General features: G+C 50.2%; 1 protein-coding gene across 1 annotated transcript in view; it reads left to right on the top strand.

Annotated features, from left to right (window-relative positions):
- The window catches only part of TCERG1L (transcription elongation regulator 1 like), a 70761-nt gene that overhangs the window by 17148 nt on the left and 33639 nt on the right, over positions 1-19974 (top strand). The gene's annotated exons all lie outside the window — the stretch shown is intronic.

The raw sequence follows: 19974 nt of genomic DNA, 5'->3' as shown, positions 1-19974 counted from the left end.
AAGGTCACTGCTGGTGGCACTCATGAGTGGCTTTTTGCATTGAGAGGCTTCTGAGCCTGGGGTTTTGGTGTGCTGTGGGAAGTACCCAGGAGAAACAGCTGGGAATATTGTAACCTGGAATGGAAGTGATGGGTTTTGGAGCAGTTTTGAGGTATTGTCTGGAGCTGAGTTGAAGGCTGCATCTGCAGCACCAGAACAAGAGGGGACAGCCTCAAGCTGCACCAGGGGAGGTTTAGGCTGGATGCTAGGAAGAAGTTCTACACAGAGAGAGTGATTGCCCATTGGAATGTGCTGCCCAGGGAGGTGGTGGAGTCACCATCACTGGAGGTGTTTAGGAAGAGTTTGGATGGGGTGCTTGGTGCCATGGTTTAGTTGATTAGATGGTGTTGGATGATAGGTTGGACTAGGTGATCTTAAAGGTCTCTTCCAACTTGGTCTATTCTATTCTACATTTGTTGTGTGTATGTTGCTGTGGTGTTTGAGCCATGTCCTCCATCACCTTAGGAACTTCTGTGTGGAAAATGTGGCACCAGGTTTTTGCAGTGGTTGCAATGTTGGCAGCTGGAAGGGAACTGCTCAGCAGACTTGAGGAGAATGTTTGCATGTTTATAAAACATGGTGGAAGGCTGTAGGGATGGCTGTGTATTTTTCATAGATGATTTTTTTTTTTGGTGTATGAAGAAGAGTGTGGCCAGCAGGTAAAGGCAGGTTCTCTTCCTTATCTACTCTGCCTTGTGAGGCCATATCTGGCCATATTGTGTCCAGCTCTGGGCTCTCCAGTTCAAGAGAGACAGGGAACTACTGCAGGGAGTCCAGTGGAGGCTCTGAAGGTGCTGAGGGACCTGGAGCATCTCTGTGAAGAGGAAAGGCTGAGAGACCTGGGGCTGTTGAGCCTGGAGAAGAGCAGCATGAGAGGGGATCTGATCAATGCTCAGCAAGAGATAAAGGACCTGGGGGTGGGGATGGCAAATAACACAGGGCCAGGCTCTTATCAGTTGTGCCCAGTGACCTGACAAGGTGCAATGGGCACAAACTGGAACCCAGGAGTTTCTACCTGAGCAGGAGGAGAAACTTGTTTGGTGTGAGGGTGCTGGAGCCCTGGAGCAGGCTGCCCAGAGAGGTTATGGAGTCTGCTTCTCTGGAGAGATTCCAACCCCACCATTGTGATCCTGGTCAGGCTCCTGTGGGTGCCCTTTTGTTAGCAGGGGGCTTGGGCTGGATGATCTCCAGTGGTCTCTTCCAACCCCCTCCATTCTGGGATTTTGGGAGATGTGGTTGCTTACTGGAAAAACCTCAATTTTCTGAACATGTCTTGGTTCTGAATACATGGAATACATACATAGAATAAACCAGGTTGGAAGAGACCTTCAAGATCATGGCGTCCAACCCATCAACCAATCCAACACCACCTAAACAACTAACCCATGGCACCAAGCACCCCATCAAGTCTCCTCCTGAACACCTCCAATGAGGGTGACTCCACCACCTCCCCAAACAGCCCATTCCAATGTGCAATCACTCTCTCTGTAGAGAACTTTTTCCTAACATCCAACCTGAACCTCCCCTGGCACAGCCTGAGACTGTGACCTCTTGTTCTGGTGCTGGCTGCCTGGGAGAAGAGACCAACATCTGCCTGTCTACAGCCTCCCTTCAGGTAGTTGTAGAGAGCAATAAGGTCACCCCTGAGTCTCTTCTTCTCCAGGCTAAGCAACCCCAGCTCCCTCAGCCTCTCCTCGTAGGGCTTATGTTCCAAACCCCTCATCATCTTTGTTGCTCTTCTCTGGACTCGTTCCAGCAAGTCAACCTCCTTCCTAACCTGAGGAGCCCAGAACTAGACACAGGACTCCAGGTGCAGCCTAACCAGTGCAGTGTACAGGGGCAGAATGAGCTCCCTGCTCCTGCTGGCCACACTGTTCCTGATGCAGGCCAGGATGCCATTGGCCCTCCTGGCTGCCTGGGCACACTGAAGGGGGCATCTGAGGAGCTATCAGGGCAGCCCTGACTCTCTGTTGAAGTCTGGTTGGTTTCCAGTCTTCAGGGTGATTTTTTTGCAACTGCACTTTGAATGCTTCAGGCTGCATTTAGAAATATTATGTAGCAATTAAGTTGAAAATGTAAATGATGGGTGCATTTTCCATCTTTTTTGGTCCTTGAAGTGTAACATAGTGTGATGAGATTGAATCTCAGTGAGGAGATGCAGTGATGGGTTTTGGTGTTCAGATGAAATTTGAGAAATGCATTTCAATAATGGTCTAGAGCAAGGTGTCCCTGCCCCTGGCAGGGGGGTTGCAGATAGGTGATCTCTAAGGCCCCTTCCAACACAGACCATTCTATGAATTATTGGCCCTGTAGGGCAGCCATTTGATCAACTGGAGAAATGCCTGCCAAGGACCCAGGGCAGTGGTTTTCTGTTCAGGTAGGCTGAAGAGGAAAGGAATAAAGGTTTAGGACTTTCAGGCTTTGAGAGAAGGTTTGGAATGACCTAAGAATCAGAAGTTGAGGGACAAGGATAGATTTAGATGGAACATCAAGAAGAAGCTTTTTACTGCAAGGGTGGTGAGACATGGGAACAGGTTGCCCAGGGAAGTGGTAGAGGCTCCATCCCTGGAGAACATTCAATTTCAGGCTTGATGGGACTCTGGGCAGCCTGATTTAGCTGGGGATGTCCCTGCTGACTGCAGGGGGCTGAGCTCAAGAGGTCCCTTCCAATCCAAACCATTCAGTGACTTGCCGCTGTGGGGCAGGCAGTTGGTGGTGCTTCCCATTGGATATTTGAACCACAAAAACCATAAGAGGAGAATCCAAAAGGAAAAAAAAAATGTCTATTTGCTATCTGTGCTGAAAAGCAGAATTAGGAAGGTTGTGGAGATTTTCAAGGTAAGTTTGGAGAAGGCCTCGAGCAGCATGGTCTAGTGTGAGGTGTCCCTGCCAATGGCAGTGGGATTGGAAATGAACAGTCTTTAAGGAACTGCATGATCTTTAAGGAACTAACTGATTGTTAAGGTCCTTTCCAACCCAAACCATTCTATGAACCTATTTGCTCTGCCCCAAGCTGAGCTTTTGGGGTAGTCTGGGAGGGAGGGCTTTTGGTTTGCAGCTGCAGAGGCGAGCTCTGTATGAAGCGCTGGCCACGATGGGATGTTCTGTTGAGGGGAAGCTGTGCTGCATGGCTGAGTGGCTCGGCTCTGCAGTGATAAACATGTCAGGCCATGGTAATTGTTGCCTTCTCCTGGAATGGGTGGGTGAGAGGCTATCAAATATCAGTGCTGAGTGCCTGAGCAATCATCCTGTTATCAATCCTTCACGGGAAACCACGGGCTGCTGCCTGCTTGCTCCTCCAGAATATAGAGTAGCTTCGTGGAGAAGAGAAGGTTGAATATGCCTGGGCCTTGTGCAGTAACCTGGTGGGGCTCCAGCTGCCTGTTCCTCTCTATTAATCACCATCTCTGGAGGGGAGGCTGGTCCCTTCACCAAGCCTTCCATAAAACACTTTGATGAAATTCCTTTTTATTGTGCTGGCAGAGAAGAGAACTCGAAGGTGTTGGGTTCAGATGATCTTTGTCGACATCAGCTTGATCAACAACTTTCACAACTAGCATTCAGTTGCCCTTGGTGCAGCAACAAGCTTGGCATCCTCTGATGGGCATAGGAGGTTCCATATGAACATGTGGAGGAACTTTTTATTTTGAGGGTGGCAGAGCCCTAGAGTAGGCTGTCTGGAGGGGTGGTGGAGTCTCCATCACTGGAGACATTCGAGGTGTGTCTGGATGTGTTCCTCTGTGATCAGGCTTCAGTGATCCTCTGCTGGCAGGAGGGTTAGATTTCATCTTCAGAGGTCCCTTCCAACCCCTACCATCCTGTGATTTTGATTCTGTGATCAGACCTGCATGATACAATAGGGGTGAGGGTTTGTCCACCTGAAGCAAAGGAGTCAAAGCAATTGATAGACACAGGTGACAAGGAGCTACTGAAGAGAGTCCAGTGGTGGCTCTGGAGATGCTGAGGGTCTTGGAGAATCTCTGTGAGGAGGAAAGGCTGTTTAGCCTGGAGGAGAGCAGCTTGAGAGGGGATCTGATCAATTCTCAGCAAGAGCTGAAGGACCTGTGTGGGGTGAGAGGATGGAGCCACACTCTTGCTAGTGGTGCCCAGTGACAGACAAGGGGCAATGGGCACAAACTGGAACCCAGGAGGTTCCATTTGAAAAGGAGGAGGAACTTGTTTGGTGTGAGGGTGCTGGAGCCCTGGAGCAGGCTGCCCAGAGAGGTTGTGGAGTCTCCTTCTCTGGAGAGCTTCCAACCCCACCTAGCCATAGTGATCCTGGGCAAGCTGCTGTGGGTGCCCCTGCTTTAGCAGGGGGGTTGGACTGGAGGAACTCCTTCCAACTTTCACCATGCTGTGATTCTGTGATTGAAAATGGAGAAGCACTTTCAGAAGCTTTAAACCCAGCATGTACTTTCATCCTCTTCCAAGACACAGCAGGTGAGCTTCTGAACTTAATGGCCAAGTTTAATGGTCATGGTGGAATAGGTTGGTCTTTTTCCCCAAATTGTTGTATGATTCTAAGTTGGGCTTAAGTTAATGAAGAGGAAGCAAATGGTCAGCTGGTCAGGGGCAGCTCTCTGCTGTCAATAATAAACCTCTCTGTTGCCAGAGAAGCTGATGGCTGGGGAAGCATCAAGAATGTGTCATCTCATGTAGAGTAGTCCCAGTGTGGAGCATGGTTTATACTGCTGTTGGCAGAGACATTCATGTGCTGATGTTTGTGGAGGATGACTCATTGTTCTCCAGGAGAAATACATCTTGGAGAGAGCGTAGTCTTGTGAACCCTCAGAGGAAGCTGTGTTTGATTTGTAAATGAATGTGGAAATTAATGAACTTGCCATGTTCTCCTTGTTCCCTTTTGCTGTGAAGCCAGGCTGAGAGAGTTGGGGTTGTTCAGCCTGGAGAAGAGAAGGCTCCAGGGAGAGCTTCTGGTGGCCTTTCATTGCTTAGAGTGTGCACTGTTTTCTGGTCACCAAGAAGGTCAACATCACCTGGACTTGGACCACGGGCCAGCAGGAGTTGGGAAGTGATTGTCTTCCCCTACTGGGCATGGGTGAGGCCACTGCAAGAAGGACAGTGAGATGCTGGAGTGTGTCCAGAGAAGGGCAATGAAGCTGCTGGAAAGTCTGGAGAACAGGGCTGGTGAGGAGCAGCTGAGGGGCCTGGGTTTGCTCAGCCTGGAGACAAGGAAGCTGAGGAGGGAGACATTCTGGCTCTCCACAACTCCCTGAGGGAAGGTTGAAGCCAGATGGGGGTTAGTCTCTTTTTTTTTTTTACTCTTTCTACTATCAGGTGATAGAATGAGAGGAAATGGCCTGAAATTGTGCTGGGGGAGGTTTAGGTTGGACATTGGGAACAATTTCTTTGCTGCATGAGTGGTCAGGCACTGGAACAGGCTGCTCAAGGAGGCGGCGGTGGAGTCACCACCCCTGGAGGCAATCAAGAAATGTATGGTCATGGCACCTGGGGACATGAATTAATGGCCATGGTGGTGGTGGGCTGGTGGTTGGCCTAGATGATCCTGGAGACTTTCCAACCCAGGAAATTCTGTGTTTCTACAATTAGAAAGCTGGGGACAGGCTCTTGAGCAGGGCCTGTTGTGACAGGACAAGGGGTGATGGTTTGAACTCAAAGGAGGAGATTCAGACAGCAGAGGAGGGAGAAGTGTCTGACGCTGAGGGTGAGTGCCTGACCCAGATTACACAAGGCAGTGTCCATGAAGTGGGAATTAGGAAACAGAAAATCAGGTTATTTCTAACTCAAATCTACATCTAGATTGGTGTATATTGAGCATTGTGTGCTTAATTATCCGCTGTTAATTGATTGTCCTGGAGATCAGGGTTCTAACACTACCTTGTGCTGAACTAATCGCAGCGGTTTGCTTGATCAATAAACTTTTAATGGACTATTTACTCCTAAAGGAGACCTTTAGTATGATTGGTTTTGCAGCCTTACAGTCTGGCTCTGTTAATTTCTGCCATCTCATTAGTAAATTTGGGGAGTTAGTAAAGAAATAGCAAGTTAGTGAGGTATGGCTCTGAAGCTTTTCCTTCCTTTTAGAGGGAAATTTTTTGGGGGGTTCCTTGAAGCAGGTCCCATGGGTTTAGGAATTGTAGAATTGTTTGGGTTAGAAATGACCTTTAAGATCATTGAGTTATAGAATCATAGTATCAATAAGGTGGGAAAAGACCTCAGAGATCATCAAGTCCAACTTGTCACCCAGCACCTCATGACTACTAAACCATGACACCAAGTGCCACGTCCAATCCCCTCTTGAACACCTCCAGGGATGGTGACTCCACCACCTCCCTGGGCAGCACATTCCAATGGCTAACAACTCTCTCTGGGAAGAACTTTCTCCTCACCTCCAGCCTAAACTTCCCCTGGCACAGCTTGAGACTATGTCCTCTTGTTCTGGTGCTGGTTGCCTGGGAGAAGAGATCAACCCCCACCTGGCTACAACCTCCCTTCAGGTAGTTGTAGAGAGCAAGAAGGTCTCTCCTGAGCCTCCTCTTCTCCAGGCTAAGCAACCCCAGCTCCCTCAGCCTCTCCTCATAGGGCTTGTGCTCAAGGCCTCTCTCCAGCCTTGTTGCCCTTCTCTGGAGTCTCAATGTCCTCCTTAAATTGAGGGGCCCAGAACTGGACACAGGACTCAAGGTGTGGCCTAACCATTGCTGAGTCCAGGGGCACAATGACTTCCCTGCTGCTGCTGGCCACACTATCTCTGATGCAGACCAGGATGCCAGTCCAACCCAAGATCACCAGGGTTATTAAACCATGCTCCAAAGTGCCACATCTGTATGCTTCTCGATCACCTCCAGGGATTGTGACTCCACCACCTCCCTGGGCAGCCTGTTCCAGTACCTGACCACTCTTGCAGCAAAGAAATTATTCCTAATCTCCAACATAAACCTACCCTGGCACTGTTGCAGTTTGATGGGTGTTGGAAGGGACCTCTGGTGCTCATCTGGTCCAGCCCTCCTGCTAAATTAGGTTTGCTTCAATCAACTTCTGTTGGATGCTGGGGAGAATCCTGACTGGGTCTTTGGCCCTGAGGCTAAACAGATGAGGGGTGGGAAATTCTGATCTAGAGAGGATGGTGCAGTCTTGTGTTCCTGCCTATGTTATGGTGGAAGTTTTTGTAACTATGTTTGCTATTATTTGTTTGGAACAGTGATGAGCTTAGAAAGAAGTAGAAAGAAAGCAATGTCCTCAGGCCAGGGGTAACATGGATATGTTGGAGTGAGGCCATAGCAATGATGGGAAGGCTGGAAGCCCTCTGCTGTGAGGCCAGGCTGAGAGAGTTGGGATTGTTCAGCCTGGAGAAAAGAAGGTTCCTTTGTTGGCCTTTCAGTGCTTGAAGGGGCTGATCAGAAAGCTGGGGAGAGACTTTTGGGTAGGGCCTTTTGAACAGGATAAGGGGTGATGGTTTGAGCTCAAAGAGGGAGACAGACTGGAGTGGAGAGAGAAATATTTGAGGGTGGTGGGGGCCTGGGCCAGGTTGCCCAGAGAGGTGGGAGATGTCCCATCCCTGGAACTATCACTGGTCAGGTTGTGTGGGACTGTGAGCAACCTGCTGTAGTTGCAGATGTCCCTGATGACTGCAGGGGGGTTGGACTAGATGATCTTTATAGGTCCCTTCCCACCCAAACCAGCCTGGGATTCTGTGATAAGACAGGTCTTGTGGCTATCAGCTTTACCATGCAGCTCTGAGGTTTTTGTACTATTTCCAGATCCTTTACTCCATTCCCTGCCTGCTGAGCAAGGGAGCTCTCAGCATGTTGCACTTGATGCCATGGTTTTTGTTTACAAAAATCCCTTTTCCCACCCCTCCCTTGATGATTTTTAAACCAAGTTAACCATTTCACTTTTCCTTGGCTGCCTGGGTCTGTGATGTGCTGCTTCATTTTCACTGAGGTTTCATTGTGCTTCTCACGCTATCTGTTGTCATTCCCTCACCCTGAGCTCTGCTTCTCACTTGTTGAACAGCAGTCTCTTGAACTTGGTGAGAGCAGTTTTCCTTGTGGGAGGCTGCTGAGACACAGGAACTCTGTGGTGTCTAAAGAAATGAGAGAAACTGCTGGTTTAGCCATCTTCTAATGATGAATATCCTCAATGTAAGAACTGTCAAGGTTGGAAGAGACCTTCAAGATCATCAAATCCAAGGGCTTGCCTAGAGCTCACAATCCCACCACTACTGCAAAGCCACTACCACTAAAGCATAGAATTGTTTTGGTTGCAAAAGATCTCCAAGATCATCAAGTCCAACCTTCAACCTAAGGCCAACATGGCCATTAAACTGTGTTCCGAAGTGCCGTGACCATAAAGTAGGGGCATCCACAGCACCTCAGCCAGGATCACAGTGGTCAGCTAGCTAGGTTTGGAATCTCTCCAGAGAAAGAGATTCTGGGCAGCCTGCTCCAGGGCTCCAGCACCCTCACACCAAAGAAATTTCTCCTCATCTTCAGGTGGAACCTCCTAGATTCCAGTTTGTGTCTGTTGCACCTTGTCCTGTCACTGGGCACCACTGACAAGAGTTTGGTACCACCCTCTTGCCCCTCACAGGTCCTCTACCTCTTGCTGAGCATTGAGAAGATCCCCTTCTGGATGTCTCATCTCCAGGCAAAACAGCCCCAGGTTTCTCTGCCTTTTCTCCTCCCAGAGATGCTCCAGGAACCTCAGCATCTTTGGAGCCTCCACTGGACCCTCCCCAGTAGTTCCACCTGTCTTGAACTGGTCACAGGACTCCAGATATGTCCTAGCCAGGGCAGAGTAGAGGAGGAGGAGATCCTCCCTTGATCTTCTGGCTACACTCTTCATGCACCCCAGGAGATCATTTGCCTTCTTAGCCATAAGGGCACATTGCTGTCCCATGGGTAACTTCTTGTCCACCAGCACTCCAAGGTCCTTCTCTGAATAGCTGCTTTCCATCAGGTCAACCCTTAATTTGAGCTGGTTCCAGCAGTGCTGCTGGAGATGATTTGGGGTTTTTATTCCTTTTCTCCTTTTATCTTCTCTCACCCACCAGTGGTTCTGCTCATCCATGTACTGGGCAAAATGTTCCCTTAAATATTTAATGCCAGACTTGCTGTTAACTGAGTTTTTGTGCCAGGGTTAACATCAAGCCTCAATTGGAGCTTGCAGACATGCAGCTACTTGGTGGTCTGGGCTCCATCTTCATGTTTATTACTTGCTCTGCTGGTAAAGAGAAAACTGGATTTTCCAGGTCTTTGAGGAGGACTTTATCTTAACAAACAAAGTCCCCAAACCAAGCAACCTACCCAGAATGCAATGACCTTTGGGACTGCAAATGGTTTTGTGGAGAAATTGAGGTGTGGGATAGAGCCTTGGCTTCTGCTACCACTTTTATGGCTACTCTGGTCTAATTGGGGTATTTATTTTGTTACCCTCACTTACAATTTCTTAATTATTGGAGGGAGAAAGGTAAGGGCTGAGCCTGTGGAGATGGACTCTGCAAATCAGCAGTGAGGACAAATATTAAAGAGGCACCATCTGCCATAGAACCCATTTGCCACCTGTTCCCCTGCTTTCAGATCTAGCTAATGGTTTCCAGTTAAGGTTTGAGGCTGCCACAGAACAGCTGGGAAGTGACTAAGTATTTTTCCTCTCAATACCTTTAACAGCCCAGCAACACTCTGAGTTAAAACCAGCTCTTAATGCCAGTCGTTTTCAATGTGCTCTTGCCTCAGCCTCTCGGCTTGCTTCATGAGCAAGTTCTGCTGATGCAAACCACAGTTCTGTAACAACACTCAATTATTTTGATGGTGCTGTCCACAAGAAACTCCTCCTCCTCCACAGCAAACTGAAGTGTGATGGCTGTCTCAGAATGAACCCAAGACCACCGTGGCCATTAAACCATGTCCCCAGGTTTGCCTTGTCCACATGTTTCTCGAACACTTTCAGGGATGGTGACTCCACCACCTCCCTGTGCAGCCTCTTCTAATGCCTGACCACTCCTGCAGGAGGGAAATTGTTCCTAATCGCCAGCTTAAACGTTTCCTGGCACAATTTCAGGCCATTTCCTCTTATTCTATCACCTGATACTAGGGAGGTCTCAGGTCAGGTTAAGGGAATCACAGAATCACCAAGGTTGGAAGAGACCTCAAAGATCAAGTCCAACCTGTCACCACAGACCTCAGGACTAAACCATGGCACCCAAGTGCCATGTCCAATCCCCTCTTGAACACCTCCAGGTAGAGTAACAGCAGAATTACTCCTGTGGAACCCTTAAGCTCAGCCTAAAGTCTTCCCTCACTGATTTCTTAGCACTGTCCTAGGTGACATTGAATCACAGACTGGTTTGGGTGGAAAGGGACCTTTAAAGCTCATGCAGTCCAACCCCCTGCAGTCAGCAGGGACATCTGCAACTTTGAGGTTCTTTACTAACTGAATGCAGCCTTTAAATCTGATGTCCATCTATCTTGGAAGCTTCTCTATTCCTTTCTGGGTGTCCTGCTTGTCTCTCAGCAGAAGCAGCTTAACTTTGAATACTGAGCAGTTCTAACAAGCTTGTTGTAAATGATCTGCCCAGCTTTAATGCTGTGTAACGAAGCAAGCAAATGAATGTTTATAGTTATTAAAGTGATAACTTCCTACTCCAGCTAATACCCAACAGAAAATGACTTCTCTCTTTCATATCTCTGCTGGTAAATGCAAGAGGAGACACCAACATGGGGCAGGTTTTGAAGCTCCAAGTGGCAGAGATCACAGTTAAATAAGCACCAGTTTTCTCCTCCTGTTGGACAGCAAATATCTGCTGGAAACTGCAAATGCTCAGTTGCCCAGTTAGGAGTCTCTGAGAACTGGGGTGGTGTTCAACAAGGACACCATGACCCAGCAATGTGCCCTCAAGGCAGCCAGTGGTCTCCTGCCGTGTATGAAGAAGAGTGTGGCCAGAGGGTCAAGGGAGGTTTTCCTCCTTCTCTACTCTGCCCTAGTGAGGCCACAGCTGCAGTCCTCGATCCAGTTCTGGGCTCCCCAGTACAAGCAAGACAGGGAACTGCTGGACAGAGTCCACAGGAGGCTCCAAAGATGCTGAGGGGCCTGGAGCATCTCTGTGAGGAGGAAAGGCTGAGAGACCTGGGGGGGCTGAGCCTGGAGAAGAGCAGCCTGAGAGGGGATCTGATCAATGCTCAGCAAGAGCTAAAGGACCTGTGCAGGGGCAATAGCATGGGGCCAGACTTCTGTCAGTGGTGCCCAGCAATCTGACATGGGCAATGGGCACAAACTGGAACCCAGGAGGTTCCACTTGAAGAGGAGGAGAAACTTGGTTGGTGTGAGGGTGCTGAAGCCCTGGAGCAGGCTGCCCAGAGAGGTTCTGGAGTCTCCTTCTGTGGTGAGAATCATAGAATCATGGAATCAACAAGGTAGGAAAAGACCTCAAAGATCATCAAGTCCAACCTGTCACCCAACACCTCATGACTACTAAACCATGGCACCAAGTGCCACATCCAAGCCCCTCTTGAACACCTCCAGGGATGGGGACTCCACCACCTCCCTGGGCAGCACATTCCAATGGCTAACAACTCCCTCAGGGAAGAACTTTCTCCTCACCTCCAGCCTAAACTTCCCCTGGCACAGCTTGAGACTATGTCCCCTTGTTCTGGTGCTGGTTGCCTGGGAGAAGAGACCAACCTCCTTCTGGCTACAACCTCCCTTCAGGTAGTTGTAGAGAGCAATAAGGTCTCCGCTGAGCCTCCTCTTCTCCAGGCTGAGCCCCCTCTTCTCCAGGCTGAGCCCACCTGGCCATTGTGATCCTGAGCAAGCTGCTGTGGGTGCCCCTGCTTTAGCTGGGGGTTGGGCTGGGTGATCTCTTCCAACTCCCATTACGCTGGGCTGCTGTTTCTGAAGGTGGTTCCTGTCGTTTGTGTGAAAACGCAGCTTTTTCTTTGAGTTTGTAAGACAAGCATCCTGCATGAAAAGGAGAGGCAGAGTAGCCTGGGGCAGAACTTTCTAATATTGTAGGGGTTTTGTTCCATCTTTATTGAAAAAAAAAAATCAGGTCAATAATGGAGCATTTATTGATGCAAAGACCTGGCTGGACTCAAGCGGCTTTGTGGGTTGTGCCGCAGTTAGTCTCTGCAAACGCAGGGTGATTTCCAAGGCATTAAGAGATGTTTTTTCTGGGCCTATCTTATCTATCCATAGGAAAAGACATCTCTAATCCTCCTTTTACTGCAGATATGAGTAAGTAGAAGTGGAAGGCAAGATTTGCTGGCAGGATAAAATTACCCTCTCAGAGGGATTGTCCTGCCGTGGCACTTCATCTTATCTCCGGCAAGGATCCCGCGGCCAGGCTGCTATCGGTTACAAATTAGTCCTGCTTCATTTCTGCTGTCTTCTTGGGTAAACAGCTCTTTTCTCCAGGGGTGCACCAGAAGAAACAGGTTCAGTGTCTTGAATGTAATATCAAGTTATTGACAATAGCCAAAAAAAACCCCACCAGCCCCACCACCACCCCACTTAATTAAATATTTCACGTAGCAGTTAAAGAAGACAAACAACCCAAAGCCTTCTCATTCATGCCCAACTGTTTGCTTGGTAAATGTCATGGAAGTCAGACTTCATTTACTCTGTGTTTAACTGCTTGGTAAAACAAGGAGGAAGGGTTTTGTTGTTCTTGGGGTTGGTTTTTTTCTGTTTCTCTTTTTCCCCCCCCCCCCCTACCCTCTACAGTGCAGTGCTGTAGAGAGAGTTTAAATCAGATTTCACAGGTTAGCAGCAGCAGTTGGACTGATCAAACACCTGTGGGGTGGCTTTCCTCCGCTCAGGAGAGCGGCAAGCGGTGCAGATGCAAGCAGCTCCCGCTGCTGACGCTTGCAAGATTAATACTTAGCGATTTTCCCTCCGGAAAGCAAAGGCACTTTGAGGAATTTGGTCTGAATTTGCTCCTGTTTTGCCCTTTCCTGCCGGCTCAGTGGGTGCCGGGCTGTGGTGGGTCGCTGTACTGCTGCACCCGCTCGCCACGGCCCATGGAGAGTCGCCTGGTGACCCGCCTGGGGGATGTGGGGAGGGCTGTGGATGTGGTCTGCCTGGGCTGGGGTAGGGCTGGGGTCCTGAACACCTTCTTTGCCTCAATGTTTAACAGCAAGGCAGGAGTTCAGGACGAGTGGCCTCCTGAGCTGGGTGATGGGGTCAGGGAGCAGTGTGATGCCCCAGAAATCCATGAGGAGTTAGTTGGGGACCTGCTGAGCCACTTGGACACTCACAAGTCCATGGGACCGGATGGGATCCATCCCAGGGTGCTGGGAGAGCTGGCAGATGAGCTGGCCAAGCCGCTCTCCATCATTTTCCTCCAGTCCTGGCTCACCAGTGAGGTCCCAGATGATTGAAACTGGCCAATGTGGTCCCCATCCACATGAAGGGTCAGATGGAGGAACCTGGAAACTCCAGGCCTGGCAGCCTGACCTCAGTGCCAGGGAAAGTGATGGAGCAGATTATCCTGGACCTGAAGGATGGCCAAGGGCTCAGGTCCAGCCAACATGGATTTAGGAAGGGCAGGTCCTGCCTCTCCAACCTGATCTCCTTCTATGATCAGGTGACCCATCTGGTGGACATGGGGAGGCCTGTGGATGTGGTCTACCTGGACTTCAGCAAGGCCTTTAACACTGTCCCCCACAGCAAACTGCTGGCTAAGCTGTCAGCTCGTGGCTTGGACAGCAGCACTCTGTGCTGGGTTAGGAACTGGCTGGAGGCTGAGCCCGGAGAGTGGTGGTGAATGGTGCCACAGCCAGCTGGCAGCCAGGCACCAGTGGTGTGCCCCAGGGATCAGTGCTGGGCCCCATCCTCTTTAACATCTTCATTGATGATCTGGATGAGGGCATTGAGTCAGTCATCAGCAAGTTTGCAGATGACACCAAGTTGGGAGCAGATGTTGATCTATTAGAGGGCAGAAGGGCTCTGCAGAGGGACCTTGACCGACTGGACAGATGAGCAGAGGCCAACAGGATGGCATTCAACAAATCCAAGTTCTGGGTGCTGCACTTTGGCCACAACAACCCCATGCATTGCTACAGGCTGGGGTCAGAGTGGCTGGATAGATAGCAGCCAGACAGAAAGGGACCTGGGGGTGCTGGTTGACAGCCGCCTAAACATGAGCCAGCAGTGTGCCCAGGTGGCCAAGAAGGCCAATGGCATCCTGACCTGTATCTTCCTCTTTATCTGCTTCATGATTATTTGGCCAGCCTCAGGATGTTTTAATCTTGTCTTAGAATCACAGAATCATGGAATTGTTTGGGTTGGAAGAGCCCTTCCAGACCATCAAGTCCAACCTTCAACCCAACACCACTATAACCATTAAACCGTGTCCCCAAGTGCCATGTCCACACATTTCTTGGACACCTCCAGGGATGGTGACTCCCTGGGCAGCCTATTCCAATGCCTGACCCCTCTTGCAGCAAAGAAATTGTTCCTAATCTTCAACCTAAACCTTGGGAGCTGCCTTGGAGGCATGTGGATGCCCTTAACTCTCTCTTGATCTCATGCCTCATGAGATGAGGGCTTGCAATGGGGGCAGGACTGAAGGGTTCACTGAAAATCTTCCTCACTGCTTTTTGAGCTGAATTCCTGAGGCAAACTGAATCTCTGGGGATCCATAGGGTCTGCTTTTCCACATGGCTTCTCAGATGCTAACTTGCTCACCAATGTTCCTGAGGATTGATCCCTAGGCTGAAGGCTCTTTCATAGAATCACAGAATGATTTAGGTTGGAAGGGACCTTAAAGATCATCTAGTTCCAGCTCCCCTGCCATGGGCAATGGTGCCTTCTACTAGATCAGGCTGTTCAAGATCTCATCCAACCTGGCTGTGGACACCTCCAGGGAGGGGGCATCCACGACCTTTCTTTCATGTGCCGTGCCGTGTGCTTGACACCTTTGCTCAACCATTTCATTACAGATTGGTTTGGCTCTTCCTCATTAGCTACAAGAGGCATCATATTCCCCCAGAAGAGATTTCTGTGAGAGATTTGAGTCTGCAGCAGAAAAATCATGAAGAATCTGGAGGGAATCCAGTCGAGGCAACCCCAGGCACAAATCCAGGCTGGGCAGGGACTGGCTGGAAAGCAGCCCTGAGGAGAGAGACTTGGGGGTGCTGGTGGAGGAGAAGCTCAACAGGAGCTCTCAGTGTGCACTTGCAGCCTGGAAAGCCAATCAGATCCTGGGCTGCATCAAGAGAAGTGTGGCCAGCAGGGCGAGGGAGGGGATTCTCCCCCTCTGCTCAGCTCTGGGGAGACCCCACCTGGAGTACTGCCTCCAGTTCTGGAGCCCCTAGTACAAGAGGGATCTGGAAGTGCTGGAAGGTGTCCAGAGAAGGGCCATGAGGATGAGCAGAGGGCTGGAGCACCTCTCGCATCAGGACAGACTGAAGGAGTTGGGGCTGTTCAGTCTGGAGAAGAGAAGGCTCTGAGGTGACCTCATTGTGGCCTTCCAGTATCTGAAGGGGGCTACAAGAAGGCTGGGGAGGGACTGCTCAGGATGTCAGGCAGTGATAGGACTAGGGGGAATGGAATGAAGCTGGAGGTGGGGAGATTCAGGCTGGAGGTGAGGAGGAAGTTCTTCCCCATGAGAGTGGTGAAGCCCTGGAATGGGTTGTCCAGGGAGGTGGTTGAGGCCCCATCCCTGGAGGTGTTTAAGCCCAGGCTGGATGAGGCTCTGGGCAGCCTGATCTAGTGTGGGGTGTCCCTGCCCATGGCAGGGGGGTTGGAACTAGCTGATCCTTGTGGTCCCTTCCCACCCTGACTGATACTGTGATTCTATGCTGAGGCCATGGAGCCTGGAGAAGAGCAGACTTGGAGTAGATTTCTCAATGCTCAGCAAGAGCTAAAAGGCTGTGGGTTTCTAAAGAGCTGAAAGAGGGGGGGGGGCAGACTCTTGTCAGTGGTGCCCAGGGGCAGCAGAACAGCGTTGCCCATCCAGTGCCTGAAGTGGTGGAAAACAAAGGTACTGTAATTTTCTTGGTGTTCCTAACCAGTCATAATTAGGACCTTTTCTGGTTGGCTTCCCATGACTGATTGACATTCAGTGAGGCAGGCTGCCCAGGGAGCTGGGGGAGTCACCATCCCTGAAGGAAATGTGGGGAGATGGCACTTGGGGACGTGGTTTAATGGCCCTGGTGGTCTTAGTCTGCTGTTTGGACTCGATGGTTTTTAGAGGCCTTTTCCAACCCAAACACAATTCTGTGATTCTGTGTTTCTCAGTCAGGCCCCACTCCAGAAGAGTAAATACCTTTAAGGATGTAAAATTAGTCTTGGCTGGTTGGCCAGAATATAAATAAGGTAAATTAATTAAATTCCCCATTTTTAAGCCTTGTATGGTTGCCTCCCTAGAGTAGCTAAAGAGAATTTCATTGATTTCAGTGCAAATTTACTTCTCTTTACCACATGCTAAGTGTGATGATGATGTTTCTGCAACCCAGTCAGGAGGTCTGGCAGCCCCTCAGGAGGGGCTGGGGCTGGCACCATGCTGACCCTTGCAGGTGACAAATTACAGTATCACAGTATAACTAAGGTTGGAAGAGACCCCAAGGATCATCAAGTCCAACCTGTCCCAACAGACCTCACAACTAGACCATGGCACTAAATCTGTGACTTCTGAGCTGCAGACCCTGGAACTGATGTGCTGGAGGCTCCATCTGCAGCCACTCCTGCACCTGCAGCAGTGATGAAAGGGGATGTAGCCTGTTGATTGTGGTGCTCACCAGGGATCATAACTGGGTCCAGTCTTCTTCAATATCTGGCCATCTGGCAATTGGCCCATGGTGGTCTTAGGTTGACAGTTGGACTCGAGGATCTTGGAGGTCTCTCCCAACCAGAACAATTCTATAGCAGGAGTTGATCTGCTGGAGGGTAGAGAGGCTCTGCAGAGGGACCTCAACAGGTTGGACAGATGGGCAGAATCCAAGGGCATGAGACTGAACACATCCAAGTGCCAGGTTCTGCACATTGGCCACAGCAACCCCAGGCAGTGCTACAGACTGGGGTCAGAGTGGCTGAGAGCAGCCAGGCAGAGAGGGACCTGGGGGTGCTGGTCGATGGTAGGCTGAACATGAGCCTGCAGTGTGGCCAGGCAGCCAAGAGGGCCAATGGCATCCTGGCCTGCATCAGGAACAGTGTGGCCAGCAGGAGCAGGGAGGTCATTGTGCCCCTGTACACTGCACTGGTTAGGCCACACCTTGAGTCCTGTGTCCAGTTCTGGGTTCCTCAGTTTAGGAAGGAGGTTGACTTGCTGGAAGGTGTCCAGAGAAGGGCAATGAAGTTGGTGAGGGGTTTGGAACACAGCCCTGTGAGGAGAGGCTGAGGGAGCTGGGGTTGCTTAGCCTGGAGAAGAGGAGACTCAGAGGTGACCTTATTGCTCTCTACAACTACCTGAAGGGAGGTTGTAGACAGGCAGATGTTGGTCTCTTCTCCCAGGCAGCCAGCACCAGAACAAGAGGACACAGTCTCAGGCTGTGCCAGGGGAGATTTAGGTTGGCTGTTAGGAAGAAGTTTTACACACAGAGAGTGATTGCACATTGGAATGGGCTGCCTGGGGAGGTGGTGGAGTCACCATCATTGGAGGTGTTCAGGAGGAGACTTGATGTGGTGCTTGGTGCCATGGGTTAGTTGTTTAGGTGGTGTTGGATTGGTTGATGGGTTGGACACGATGATCTTGAAGGTCTCTTCCAACCTGGTTTATTCTATGTATTCTATAGTTCTGTGATCCTAATCAGTGACCTTGATGAATGGTCAAAATAGACCTCCAACCAGTTTGCTGATGATACCCCACTGGGAGGAGTGGCTGACAGGCCATCAGGCTGTGCTGCCATGCAGTGAGACCTGGCCAGGCTGGAGAGCTGGGCAGAGGTGAACCTCATGAGGTTTGACAAAGGCAAATGTAGAGTGCTGCACGTGGGGAGCAGGGCCAGCAACCCTCGGTACCAGTAGAGGTGGGGGTTGTCCTGCCAGAACACAGCTCTGCCAAGAAGGACCTGGGAGTGCTTGTGGACACTGAGGGTGCTGAGAGCCTGGCTCAGGTTTCCCAGAGAGATGGGAGATGCCTCATCCCTGGAACCGCTGCAGGTCAGGTTGTTTGGGGCTGTGAGCAACCTGCTCTGGTTGCAGATGTCCCTGCTGACTGCAGGGGGTTGGACTGAAGGACCTTTAAAGGTCCATTCCATGATTCTATTAAGATCTCATTCCCCTCCACAGCTACTCAACCCAGACAACTCATCCAGACTTTTCCATCCTCCTTTGGCTTCTGACACCTAAAAAGTTTTGACTTTCAGCCCTGAAGTTCTGATTTGTTCTCAGCTGGGTGAGCTTTAAAGGCCCCTTCCAACCCAAAACCCACTGTGTGATACCATGAGAGAACTCTCAGCAGAGTCCTCACAGCTGGAACTCAACCAGCCCTTAATTCCTCGATGATGAAGGATGATAAAACCAGGTTTTGAAAGCCTGGTAGCTCAGCAGCAGTTGGAGGAGATGACTTGCACCTGATTGCTGAAATGGCCTCGTCTGCTGGCCTTTAAGCCTTCAAGGAGATGGGCAATTACCTTCCTTAAGTAATTCTCTGACCTAACGAGGGATGATTTCCTCTGGATTTATGCCCCCTGGTATTTAAATAATTGCAGACTTCAGCTGAAGCTCTTTTGGCAGTCAGAGCACTTTCCTTCCTTCTGGTTGCTCAGGCACTTCTGGAAAGATGAAACTTTACTGTCTCCTCCTTTCAATCCAATCACATAGAGCATTGCTCTCCTCCTCCCTGTCCTGCTGTTCAGGAGTACTGAGGTGTTCCTCCAGTCTTTGAAAGGTCAACTTTTCTTCTCACATCTGTACAAAACCCACTTGTGTGCTTTTAAACCATAGAATCACAGAATGATATGGGTTGGAGAGGGCCCTGAAGATCATCTAGTGACAACCCCCTGCTGTATGCAGGGACACTTGCCACTAGTCCAGGTTGCTCAAGGCAACCCAGCACTTGAACACCTCCAGAGAGGGGATGTTCACAACCTCCCTGGCAGACCTGTTCCAGTGTCTCACCACCCTCTTCTTAATCTCCAGTCTTAAGTCTCCCCTCCTCAAGCTTCAATCTGTTCCCCCTTGTCCTGTCACCACAACCCTTTGTCAAAAGTCCCTCCCCAGCTTGCCTGTAGGCTCATGCAGGTACTAGAAGGCTGCTCTCAGGTCTCCATGGAGCCTTCTCTTCTCCAGGATGAACGGCCCCAGCACCCTCAACCTGTCTCCACAGGGGAGTTGCTCCAGCCCTCTGATCATCTTCATGGCCTCCTCTGGACTCTCTCCAACAGTTCCATGTCCTCCTTGGTTTAGGTGAACCAGAACTGTGTTTGTGGAGGAACAGAGGTACCTTTGGGAAAGTATCCTTATAAAAACAAGCTGTGAAGAACCAGCCTGGCTTCTGGAGGAGCCTGGTCCAGTGCTGAGGCAGCTCCCCACAGATGAGAACTTGTCACTGAACAGCTCATTTCTGACTTTCCATGAGCCTGCAATGTTCCCTGTTGGCCAAGAAGGCAAATGGTCTCCTGGGCTGCATTAAGAGGGTCAAGGGAGGTTCTCTTCCATGTCTACTCTGCCCTTGGGACCTGGGGTTGTTCAGCCTGGAGAAAAGGAGGCTGAGGGGAGACCTTCTGGCTCTCTACAACTCCCTGAAAGGAGGTTGGAGTGAGGTGGGTGCCTGTGTCTTCTCCCAGGGAACAAGGAATAGGACAACAGGAAATGGTTTCAAGTTGTTTCAGGGCAGGTCTAGGTTGGTTGATAGGAAGCAGTGAATGTTTGGCTTTGCTTTGGCTGCCAGGTCAGTCCCAGGGGACTGGAAGAAGGAAAGTCTCCTTGGAGACCAGCCCCCTTAGATTTGCACTGCATGAGGAAGAAGGTGAATCCTGCACTGTTTCACCCAGTAACTCTGGCTGTGACATCCAG

The sequence above is a fragment of the Dryobates pubescens genome, chromosome 30, assembly GCF_014839835.1.
Source record: "Dryobates pubescens isolate bDryPub1 chromosome 30, bDryPub1.pri, whole genome shotgun sequence".
Taxonomy (NCBI): Eukaryota; Metazoa; Chordata; class Aves; order Piciformes; family Picidae; genus Dryobates; species Dryobates pubescens.
Note: the sequence above shows the minus strand (reverse complement) of the source record. Positions and strands in the feature narration are given on the sequence as shown.